The sequence below is a fragment of the Triticum aestivum genome, chromosome 6D (assembly GCF_018294505.1).
Source record: "Triticum aestivum cultivar Chinese Spring chromosome 6D, IWGSC CS RefSeq v2.1, whole genome shotgun sequence".
In the NCBI taxonomy this organism is placed as follows: Eukaryota; Viridiplantae; Streptophyta; class Magnoliopsida; order Poales; family Poaceae; genus Triticum; species Triticum aestivum.
In genome coordinates, this window is record NC_057811.1 from 76,044,914 (window position 1) to 76,058,015 (window position 13,102).

The following is a 13,102-nucleotide window of genomic DNA, read 5'->3' on the forward strand; positions in this document are numbered from 1 at the left end:
CAAGCATCTCGGAGTTGGAACATTCGCTTTGATGAGATGATCAAAGCGTTTGGGTTTACACAGACTTATGGAGAAGCCTGTGTTTACAAGAAAGTGAGTGGGAGCTCTGTAGCATTTCTCATATTATATGTGGATGATATATTATTGATGGGAAATGATATAGAATTCTTGGAAAGTATAAAGGCCTATTTGAATAAGTGTTTTTCAATGAAGGACCTTGGAGAAGCTGCTTATATATTAGGCATCAAGATCTATAGAGATAGATCAAGACGCCTCATTGGTCTTTCACAGAGTACATACCTTGACAAGATATTGAAGAAGTTCAATATGGATCAGTCCAAGAAGGGGTTCTTGCCTGTATTGCAAGGTGTGCAATTGAGCACGGCTCAATGCCCGACCATGGCAGAAGATAGAGAAAAGATGAGTGTCATCCCCTATGCCTCGGCCATAGGGTCTATTATGTATGCCATGCCGTGTACCAGACCTGATGTAAACCTTGCCGTAAGTTTGGTAGGAAGGTACCAAAGTAATCCCGGCATGGAACACTGGACAGCGGTCAAGAATATCCTGAAGTACCTGAAAAGGACTAAGGATATGTTTCTCGTTTATGGAGGTGATGAAGAGCTCGTCGTAAAGGGTTACGTCGACGCTAGCTTTGACACAGATCTGGATGACTCGAAGTCACAAACCGGATACGTGTATATTTTGAATAGAGGAGCGGTAAGCTGGTGCAGTTGCAAGCAAAGCGTCATGGCGGGATCTACATGTGAAGCGGAGTACATGGCAGCCTCGGAGGCAGCACAGGAAGCAGTCTGGATGAAGGAGTTCATTACCGACCTAGGGGTGATTCCCAATGCGTCGGGCCCGATGACTCTCTTCTGTGACAACACTAGAGCTATTGCCCTTGCGAAGGAGCCCAGGTTTCACAGGAACACCAGGCATATCAAGCGTCGCTTCAAATCCATTCATGAAAGTGTTCAAAATGGAGACATAGATATTTGTAAAGTACATACGGACCTGAATGTAGCAGATCCGTTGACTAAACCTCTCCCTAGGGCAAAACATGATCAACACCAGGACGCAATGGGTGTTCGATTCATCACAATGTAACTAGATTATTGACTCTAGTGCAAGTGGGAGACTGTTGGAAATATGCCCTAGAGGCAATAATAAATGGTTATTATTATATTTCTTTCATGATAATTGTCTATTGTTCATGCTATAGTTGTGTTATCCGGAAATCGTAATACATGTGTGAATACATAGACCACAACGTGTCCCTAGTAAGCCTCTAGTTGACTAGCTCGTTGATCAACAGATAGTCATGGTTTCCTGACTATGGACATTGGATGTCATTGATAACGGGATCACATCATTAGGAGAATGATGTGATGGACAAGACCCAATCCTAAGCATAGCATAAAAGATCGTGTAGTTTCGTTTGCTAGAGCTTTTCCAATGTCAAGTATCTTTTCCTTAGACCATGAGATCGTGCAACTCCCGGATACCATAAGAGTGCTTTGGGTGTGCCAAACGTCACAACGTCACTGGGTGACTATAAAGGTGCACTACGGGTATCTCCGAAAGTGTCTGTTGGGTTGGCACGGATCGAGACTGGGATTTGTCACTCCGTGTGACGGAGAGGTATCTCTGGGCCCACTCGGTAATGCATCATCATAATGAGCTCAATGTGACTAAGGCGTTAGTCACGGGATTATGCATTGCGGTACGAGTAAAGAGACTTGCCGGTAACGAGATTGAACAAGGTATTGGGATACCGACGATCGAATCTCGGGCAAGTAACATACCGATTGACAAAGGGGATTGTATACGGGATTGATTGAATCCTCGACATCGTGGTTCATCCGATGAGATCATCGTGGAACATGTGGGAGCCAACATGGGTATCCAGATCCCGCTGTTGGTTATTGACCGGAGAGGCGTCTCGGTCATGTCTGCATGTCTCCCGAACCCGTAGGGTCTACACACTTAAGGTTCGGTGACGCTAGGGTTGTAGAGATATGTGTATGCGGAAACCCGAAAGTTGTTCGGAGTCCCGGATGACATCCCGAACGTCACGAGGAGTTCCGGAATGGTCCGGAGGTGAAGAATTATATATAGGAAGTCAAGTTTCGGCCACCGGGAAAGTTTCGGGGGTTACCGGTATTGTACCGGGACCACCGGAAGGGTCCCGGGGGTCCACCGGGTGGGGCCACCTATCCCGGAGGGCCCCGTGGGCTTAAGTGGGAAGGGAACCAGCCCCTAGTGGGCTGGGCGCCCCCCCCCATGGGCCTTCCCCCTGCGCCTAGGGTTGGAAACCCTAGGGTGGGGGGCGCCCCACTTGCCTTGGGGGGCAAGGCACCCCCCTGGCCGCCGCCCCCCCCCCCCCCCACCAGATGGGTTCTGGCCGGCGCCCCCCCTCCCAGGGGGCCTATATAAAGGGGGGAGGGAGGGCAGTAGTATTACAGCCTTGGGCGCCTCCCTCCTCCCCTGCTACACCTCTCCCTCTCGCAGAAGCTCGGCGAAGCCCTGCCGAGACCCGCTACATCCATCAACCTCTCCTTCCCCTTGCTGGATCAAGAAGGAGGAGACGTTGCTGCACCGTACGTGTGTTGAACGCGGAGGTGCCGTCCGTTCGGCACTCGGTCATCGGTGATTTGAATCACGGCGAGTATGACTCCGTCATCCACGTTCATTGGAACGCTTCCGCTCGCGATCTACAAGGGTATGTAGATGCACTCCTTTCCCCTCGTTGCTAGTATACTCCATAGATGCATCTTGGTGAGCGTAGGAAAATTTTAAAATTATGCTACGATTCCCAACAGACATGGCCAAGAAGAAGCAGTCATGCCTAGTAGTCTAAAAAACAGTGTTTCATGGACTCTAGTGCTTCTTTGGTCAGTAGAGCTCCATAGGATGCAGCCAGGATTGCAGCTACAGCCATACTAGATGGCCTGTAATCCAGCACACTGCCGGCTGCATGAACACAGCACATATCAGTCAGACAAAATGCAAGAAAGATCCATATTCAGTTAAGAAGGTGTGCAGGATGAAGATGCACCTTCGGTTGTGGCAAAGATAAAGCCGATGGACTTGAGGGCCACGCGGGCGGGGTCATGCCCGCCGCCGCCGCAGTCGTCGTGCCGGTCAAGCCGGGAAGAGAAGCAGGGGAGGTAATGGAAGGGAGTAACGGCGTCCATGCGCCAGCCGAGGGTTGACAGCACGAGCAGCTCCATCCGGCGGACGGAGGCGGAGCAGAACTTGTAGCTGCCGCCGGCGTCGAGTTCCGACAGTGCCGGCGCGCAGTACTCCATCTTCGTCGCCACGGAGACGCATGCCATGGAAAGGAGCCGTGCCACCCACGGCATGGCCGTCCTCTGCACGCACACAACCACATCATCCTCCCGTTCCTAAGAAGTAGAGAGACTAAATTTGTTTTACAGCAGCGGTGCGGTGATTGATTACCAGGAAGAAGTGGTCGAAGTAGGCAATGGCCAGGAAGATGCCTCCTCCGGCCCCCTCGCGACGACGCTGGTGCCGCCACCACCGGTCGCCCGCCACTTGGACGAGCCCCGCAAGTAAAGGCCCGCACGCCCGCCCGCTTCGTCGCGGCCCCGCAGGCGGAGAGGGAGCAAGGGCGCGAGCAGGCGGAGGGATCCGAAGGTATCGGCGGGCGCCTTCTCCTCCTTGTCCTCGCCGGGGGAGCTCGTAGGGGCGGGAGCCAGGGAGGGGGACGCAGCGGATCCGTTGTCGCCGTCTTCGGAGTCGGCGTCGGGGCGGAGGAGCGGGGACGCGGTGGGCGCGCCGGCCGACGGCGGCTGCGAGATGGGGCTCTGCACGGCACAGAGCACCGGCGTGGCTCCCACGAGGAGCTGCGGCGGGGGACGGGGCGGCGGTGGAGGACTGCAGAGCACCGGCGCTTGGGTTGGATCTGGATCGAGGAGAAGGGGAAAGAGAGAGGCGGCGGAGAGGGGGAGAGAGAGGCGGGCGCGGGCTGCTTAGGGTTTGGATTGGGCTGCAGAGAGGTGGACGGTTCAGATCGGCTAACTGGGGTGATCCGTGGGAAGAGCCCTGATTGGTTCAGAAAATTTATGGTTTAAAATAGTTTCTAAGTACTAAAACTATGGGTGTTTTGTGAAGCAGCTATAAAAAATATTTTGCAAAACAGCACAACTAAATTTTTCTCTCAAGTTAGACCACATTTTTTGGATCATCGCCAATTTGCATGCATTTTTATCTTTCTAGCTATTTTTAATCATTTTCCGAGTGCCCAAAATGAGGTTTTTTGTGAATGACCTACCAAATAATTGTTGCAAAAATGGACCAAAACATTTTTATAAAACAATAGGACGTATTTAATTCATAATTGACCAGATGGTTGGGTGTCAAAAGCTTTGATCCACCTCTCGTGAAAAAGACAAATTTCCGCCGATTCAGCCGGAAGCGGGTCAAATTTGAACTGCAGCTGCCTCATAATTTGCTCTTTATTTTTTCCAAAAATCATTTATAGGTACATAAGTATCTATTTAATCATAGAAACATCAAAATTTTCCCAAGATTCAACCACTATCTAGGAACGGTCATGCCCGCCGTTTTGACCGCATTTTGAAACAGGCATAAAAATTTCAAAAAAAATCAAAAAATTGGAAAACCTTCGCATTGTGTCATTATATGTGACCAAGTTTCCAAGAAAAATAATAAACTTGTAATACGGTAATTATTTTGAAAAAGTGTTCTCAGAAACGAGCTATCATGTGTGAAGATCCATGGCTTTCAAGCCAAATGATCAATCTTATGGCCACATTCATGGCATAGTTTGTTCAAATGATCTCATATTGTGCACAAGGGTGCATATTGGAATGGAAAACAATATTGCCTAAGGAAGTTTTCATTTTCTTTGGACGAAAAAACCATTTTCCATTTTTCGAGTGCCCAAAAGGAGGTTTTTTGTGAAGAACCTACCAAATAATTGTAGCAAAATTGGACCAAATCATTTTTCTAAAATACTAGGTCATATTTAATGCACAATTGACCAAATGGTTGGGTGTAAAAAGTTTTGATCCACCTCTCGTGGAAAAGACAAATTTCCGCCGATTCAGGTGGAAGCGGGTCAAAATTGAACTGTAGCTACCTTGTAGTTTGCTCTTTATTTTTTTCCAAAAATAATTTCCGGTAGATAAGTATCTATTTAATCAGAGAAACACCAAAAAAATCCAAGATTCAACCACTAGCTAGGAACGGTCATTCCCGCCATTTTGACCGCATTTTGAAACGGGCATAAAAAATTCAAAAAAAAACAAAAAATTGGGAAACCTTCGCATTGTGTCTTATATGTGGCCAAGTTCCCAGGAAAAATAACAAACTTGTAATACGGCAATTATTTTAAAGAAGTGTTCTGAGAAACGAGCTATCACGTGTGGAGATCAATGGCTTTAGAGCCAAATGATCAATCTTATGGCCACATTCATGGCATAGTTTGTTCAAATGATCTCATATTGTGCACAAGGGTGCATATTGGAATGGCAAACAATGTTGCCTAACGAAGTTTTCATTTTCTTTGGATGAAAAAACCATTTTCCATTTTTCGAGTGCCCAAAAGGAGGTTTTTTTGTGAAGAACCTACCAAATAATTGTAGCAAAATTGGACCAAATCATTTTTCTAAAATACTAGGTCATATTTAATGTACAAATGACCAAATGGTTGGGTGTAAAAAGTTTTGATCCACCTCTCGTGGAAAAGACAAGTTTCCGCCGATTCAAGTGGAAGCGGGTCAAAATTGAACTGTAGCTGCCTTGTAGTTTGCTCTTTATTTTTTCCAAAAATCATTTCTAGGTATATAAGTATCTATTTAATCAGAGAAACACCAAAAAAATCCAAGATTCAACCACTAGCTAGGAACGGTCATTCCCGCCGTTTTGACCGCATTTTGAAACGGGCATAAAAAATTCAAAAAAAACAAAAAATTGGGAAACCTTCGCATTGTGTCTTATATGTGGCCAAGTTCCTAGGAAAAATAACAAACTTGTAATACGGCAATTATTTTAAAAAAAGTGTTCTGAGAAACGAGCTATCACGTGTGGAGATCAATTGCTTTCAAGCCAAATGATCAATCTTATGGCCACATTCATGGCATAGTTTGTTCAAATGATCTCATATTGTGCACAAGGGTGCATATTGGAATGGCACACAATGTTGCCTAAGGAAGTTTTCATTTTCTTTGGATGAAAAAACCATTTTCCATTTTTCGAGTGCCCAAAAGGAGGTTTTTTGTGAAGGACCTCCCAAATAATTGTTGCAAAATTGGACCAAATCATTTTTCTAAAATACTAGGACATATTTAATGCACAATTGACCAAATGGTTGGGTGTAAAAAGTTTTTATCCACCTCTCGTGAAAAAGACAAATTTCCGCCGATTGAGATGGAAGCGGGTCAAATTTGAACTGTAGCTGCCTTGTAGTTTGCTATTTATTTTTTCCAAAAATCATTTCTAGGTACATAAGTATCTATTTAGTCAGAGAAACACCAAAAAAATTCCAAGATTCAACCACTAGCTAGGAACGATTATTCCCGCCGTTTTGACCGCATTTTGAAACGGGCATAAAAAATTCAAAAAAAATCAAAAAACGGGAAACCTTCGCATTGTGTCACTATATGTGGACAAGTTCTCAGGAAAAATAACAAACTTGTAATACGGCAATTATTTTTTAAAAGTGTTCTCAGAAACGAGCTATCACATGTGAAGATCAATGGCTTTTAAGCCAAATGATCAATCTTTTTGCCACATTCATGGCATAGTTTGTTCAAATGATCTCATATTGTGCACAAGGGTGCATATTGGAATGGCAAACAACGTTGCCTAAGGAAGTTTTCATTTTCTTTGGACGAAAAAACCATTTTCCATTTTTCGAGTGCCCAAAAGGAGGTTTTTTTGTGAAGGACCTCCCAAATAATTGTTGCAAAATTGGACCAAATCAATTTTCTAAAATACTAGGACATATTTAATGCACAATTGGCAAAATGGTTGGGTGTAAAAAGTTTTGATCCACCTCTCGTGAAAAAGACAAATTTCCGCCGATTCAGTTGGAAGCGGGTCAAATTTGAACTGCAGCTGCCTCATAGTTTGCTATTTATTTTTTTCCAAAAATCATTTCTAGTTACAGAAGTACCTATTTAATCATAAATACATGGTTTGGTGGCGATACGTCGAGGTTTGGGCGGTGGCCAAGGGCCCCAGCTCTAGAGCGCGTAAACTCGCATGCCCGTCGCGTGACCGTGGCGTTGCCATGTGTCCTGGGCGGCCTAGGCATGTCTAGTGGGTGGGGCACTCCCCAGGTAGGTGCTAGGAAGAAAATTACAACCTAAGATTCTCACGAGGAGACCGATCGATGCTCAAACATGAATTAGCAGCCAGGTGTTTGATTAGCGGTACGGGAAATGTACATGGCTAATGGGCGTGAGTTTTGGCTGAGGATGATCAGTTACTAAGAAGACCGTCTTCACAAATTTTCAGCTCAAAAGGAGGAGCCTAGGTGGTACTTGCTTTGCAAAGTACCACACTGGACATAAATACGAATGTTGAAGCTGGGCTCAAAATATTGAATGGATTGAGCTGGCATTTGGTGGAGGATGGTTATTTGGGCATAGGAAAGCACCGTAGAAAATAGATACTATTTGGACATGCCAAAGTGGTACTTCCTTCACAAAGTGTTGTTCTGAACAGAATAGGAAAATGAATATTGTTGAATTATTTTTGAACTAGGCAAGGAAGGTTTTTTACATATTTGACGAAGATATGACCCAAAGAATTACGAGATTTTTTTGGGAATTTTGGGAATGACAGAAATATAGGTTGCTTCACAACCTGGGGCAAAAATTGCCACATGGACATGACACATATGCAAAACTGATGAGGTGGCGCATAGTCATAGCAACCCACCACAATTTACAAGGTTATGACCATCTATATTGGTCGTGATCAGCTAGAAATAAGGCAGCGGACCAGTGCTATCTGCTTTATGACCATTTCGTGTAAGGAAATTACGACCTTTCTGACCAAAATGGTCATTATAGTTTAGGGTTTGGAGCCCCCCGAACAGCTTTTGACCAATTGGTCTGAAATGGTCATAGATCTATGACCAATTCTTCCAGGGTCACTGACAGAAGGTCACTAGTTGACATATTTCTTGTAGTGTAAGCTACTGTAATGCGTCATGGATCGGTTGAGCGTCTGTTTGAATCATGAGTCGCATGGCTCCCAGCTCAGCTGCCAGGTTGATGGCCTCCTCGCCGCCCTGAGTTATGCCACAAAAGCATCAGTGTTAGACCCCGGCTAACTAAAACTAAGAACATCACTATCTCTTCAGTCATGACTCATGACTTGAAAAGTAGTAGAGTTTGGGGGAGAAAGGCTATAAGAAGGGTTTGTGTATGTTCAATCGATTTGAAATTCTACATTTGGAAGACTCCTTTTAATAAATATTTTGAAGACTCAATGTATGGAAAAATTACGGAAATAATAAGCTAGGCAGATATAGCTCAAGACGTTGCAATCAAGGCTAGCGTGCGAGGTAAAAAAAACCATTTTTTATGGCAATTAATTAAAGCCAGTGATTTTGGGGAGAGAAATTATGGTAAGTTTTTAATGGTAGAAATTATGGCAGTTAATTAGTACTAAGGAATAGGAGTAAAACGTTTCCTCGCAAATTATCTTCGGGCAGATATTATGGCAATTGGAGGAGTACAACGTTTCCTTAGGAACTAAGATAGGTAATATTTAAATTCTTTCCATATATGGTTTCCAACTATATATGGAACGCTATAAATGCTAAGACAATGGGTGTTTGTTACCTACCACTACCAAAGAATGGTTGTGCTGTATAAATAGGCAACTAGACCATTCCGTCCTCCTCGTCCAACGAAATTCTATTCATAGTGATCTAGACATGGCGATCAAGCTTAAATGAGTAGTGTTTTTCTTGCTCGTCTTGGCCTTTGCCGAGTCCAGCGACAGGGGTGAACCTCCATCTTCTCATAAGTACTAGTACTAGCTTTACCAAGTTGAGGGTGCGTCAAGTTTGAATCACCGCATATAATTTGTTATTTCCTGCAGAAGAAAATGCTTTTGGTGCGAATGCTTATGCGGCAGATCATGCACATTCTAGTAAATACTTTGTGCTACCTTGCCAAGTTGACAAATTTTTTAATTGTGAGTCAACGCCTAATTCTTATTTACTGCAGAGGAAAACAGTTTTGGTGAAAGTGCTTATGCGGTGCATTGGGATCCTCATTCTTGTAAGTACTTGTGCTACCTTGCCAACTAGATAAATTTGTTAATTGTGAACTAACTCCTAGGTTGTTATTTTCTCTAGAAAAAGACAGTTTTGGTGAAAGTGCTTATGCGGTGCATTGGGATCCTCCTTCTCGTAAGTACTTGTGCTACCTTGTCACTTAGCCAAAGTTATTAATTGTGAATTAATTCCTATGTTGTTATTTTCTCTAGAAAAAGACAGTTTTGGTGTAAGTGCTTATGCGGTGCATTGGGATCCTCCTTCTCGTAAGTACTTGTGCTACCTTGCCAACTAGAGAAATTTGTTAATTGTGAATTAACTCCTAGGTTGTTATTTTCTCTAGAAAAAGACAGTTTTGGTGAAAGTGCTTATGCGGTCCATTGGGATCCTCCTTCTCATAAGTACTTGTGGTACCTTGCCAACTAGAGAAATTTGTTAATTGTGAATTAAATCCTTGGTTGTTATTTTCTCTAGAAAAAAACAGTTTTGGTGAAAGTGCTTATGCGGTCCATTGGGATCCTCCTTCTCGTAAGTACTTGTGCTACCTTGCCAACTAGAGAAATTTGTTAATTGTGAATTAACTTCTAGGTTGTTATTTTTCTAGAAAAAGACAGTTTTGGTGAAAGTGCTTATGCGGTGCATTGGGATCCTCCTTCTCGTAAGTACTTGTTCTACCTTGCCAACTAGAGAAATTTGTTAATTGTGAATTAACTCCTAGGTTGTTACTTTCCCTAGAAAAAGACAGTTTTGGTGAAAGTGCTTATGCGGTGCATTGGGATCCTCCTTCTCGTAAGTACTTGTGCTACCTTGCCAAGTAGGGAAATTTCTTAATTGTGAATTAACTCCTAGGTTGTTATTTTCTCTAGAAAAAGACAGTTTTGGTGATAGTGCTTATGCGGTGCATTGGGATCCTCCTTCTCGTAAGTACTTGTGCTACCTTGCCAACTAAAGAAATTTGTTAATTGTGAATTAACTCCTAGGTTGTTATTTTCTCTAGAAAAAGACAGTTTTGGTGAAAGTGCTTATGCGGTACATTGGGATCCTCCTTCTCGTAAGTACTTGTGGTACCTTGCCAACTAGAGAAATTTGTTAATTTTGAATTAAATCCTTGGTTGTTATTTTCTCTAGAAAAAAACAGTTTTGGTGAAAGTGCTTATGCGGTCCATTGGGATCCTCCTTCTCGTAAGTACTTGTGCTACCTTGCCAACTAGAGAAATTTGTTAATTGTGAATTAACTTCTAGGTTGTTATTTTCTCTAAAAAAGACAATTTTGGTGAAAGTGCTTATGCGGTGCATTGGGATCCTCCTTCTCGTAAGTACTTGTGCTACCTTGCCAACTAGAGAAATTTGTTAATTGTGAATTAACTCCTAGGTTGTTACTTTCCCTGGAAAAAGACAGTTTTGGTGAATGTGCTTATGCGGTGCATTGGGATCCTCCTTCTCGTAAGTACTTGTGCTACCTTGCCAAGTAGAGAAATTTGTTAATTGTGAATTAACTCCTAGGTTGTTATTTTCTCTAGAAAAAGACAGTTTTGGTGATAGTGCTTATGCGGTGCATTGGGATCCTCCTTCTCATAAGTTCTTGTGCTACCTTGCCAACTAGAGAAATTTGTTAATTTTGAAATAACTCCTAGGTTGTTATTTCCTCTAAAAAAAGACAATTTTGGTGGAAGTGCTTATGCGGTGCATTGGGATCCTCCTTCTCGTAAGTACTTGTGCTACCTTTCCAACTAGAGAAATTTGTTAATTGTGAATTAACTCCTAGGTTGTTATTTCCTCTAGAAAAAGACAGTTTTGGTGAAAGTGTGTATGCCATACATTGGGGACCCCCTTCAAGTAAGTACTTCTGCTGCCTTGCCATGTTGAGAATGTGTTAATTCTGAGTAAACTCATAGTTTGTTATTTCATGCAGAAGAAGGAGGTTTTGGGGGAAGTGCTTATAAGGTGGATTGGAACCCAGAAGATGCACTCTCGAGTAAGTACTTGTGCTACCTTACCAAGTTGAGAATGTGTTAGTCCTGAATGAACTCATGGTTTGTTATTTCCCGCAGAAGTAAAAGGTTTTGGGGCAAGTGCGAATAAGGTGGACTGGAACCCAGAACATGCACCTTCGAGTAAGTACTTGTGTCACTTTACCAATTCGATAATGTGTTAGTCCTGAATGAGCTCATGGTTTGTTATTTCCCGTAGAAGAAAAAGGTTTTGGGGCTAGTGATTACAAGGTGGATTGGAACCCAGAAGATGGACATTCCGGTAAGTATTTGTGCTACCTTACCAAGTAAAGAATGTGTTACTCCTTAATCAACTCATGGTTTGTTATTTCTTGCAAAACAAAAAGGCTTTGGGGCAAGTGCATATAAGGTATCTTGGAGCCCAGATGGTGCACCTTCTGGTAAGTACTTGTGCTATCTTAGCAAGTGGAGAATGTGTTAATTCTGAATCAACTCATATATTATTTCCCTCAGAAGAAAAAGGATTTGGTACAAGTGCTTACGCGGTACATTGGGATCCAGATCATCCTCCTGCTGTTAAGTACTTGTGCTACGTTTCTTATCAAGTGGAAGAATGTGTTCATTTTGAAGTAACTCATAGTTTGTTATTTCCTGTAGAAAAAAAGGGTTTTGACGCAAGTGCTTATGCGGTACATTGGGATCCAAATCATGCACACTCTCGTAAGTACTTGTGCTACCATATCAAGTTGAGATTTTTTCTAATATTATGTGTTAGTTTATTAATACCCATGAAAAAAAATGTATTTCATCTCCAAAATTAACATTACTATGTCAATATTTCTGCTAAAGTGTTGTTTTAATTAATAAAAATGCAGCTTCCTCCATTACTGACGCACCAGCAAAACATAGGCATATAAAAGTTCAAACCGGCATGTTATTCCTGAAGAAGAATCTGCACATCGGCACTACACTTCCTAAAGGAACCATGTTTGCACGAGATGGTGCACCAAAGTCTGTTCATTTTGCCTCTACTCCACTGGAGTCAAAGTACTTGACAACCATCCTTTCGCATTTCATGATACCTCACGGCTCGACGAAGGCAAAGCAGGTAGCTGACACCCTTTGTTCATGCGGCAAACCGGTTGACAAGGAGGAGCCTCACATGTGCTTCTCATCTCGTGAAGCAATGTCAAGGTTCGCCACCAGAGAATTAGGGGTCAGCGGCGCACGAGCAGCCATTACAAGGATTCATGGAAATGAGACCCCCAACTCCATGTACGTTGTGGAACAGGTCACCCAACTCAACAATAACGTGGTGCCATGCCATCCTATGGATTTTCCGTATGAGGTCTTTTATTGCCATCTGCCGAAAGAGGTGCAGTCTTTGAGGGTGCAACTCAAGGGTTTGAAAGATGGCATGCCGCACGTGACGGCAATAGCTATGTGTCACATGAACACATCTAATTGGGACACCCAGTACTTTGAGCTATTAGATGGAAAGCGTGGTGAACCTATTTGCCACTACATGCCTACCAATTATATCATGTTTTATTAGATATATTGAAAGTTCCTGCTGAACTATGTAATCTTGTTACCTGATCAATAAATCATGTCGAGTGGCCACATTCCTGTTAAAAAATGTTGAATCACCGCCAGATTATGGGAGTCTTTGTACTGCTGCCGACCAACATTTTCTTTTATTACATTCCAAGTAACTCTAAGTAATTACCTATGATGATGCACTTGAGCATTATTATTTTTGGATCTCGGCCACTCGGACGAACCGTTGTTGGCTTCTACCACCCTGCCGATGGTCGAGCAGAGGTGGATCCGTGCCATCTCGGTCGTCTCTAGTGAAGGA

At 43.3% G+C, this 13,102-nt stretch overlaps 1 pseudogene; it reads left to right on the top strand.

The window, feature by feature from the left end:
* The first annotated feature begins 8,944 nt into the window (after positions 1–8,944).
* LOC123144545 (BURP domain-containing protein 4-like) lies at positions 8,945–12,796 on the top strand (annotated as a pseudogene).
* The last annotated feature ends 306 nt before the right edge of the window (positions 12,797–13,102 follow it).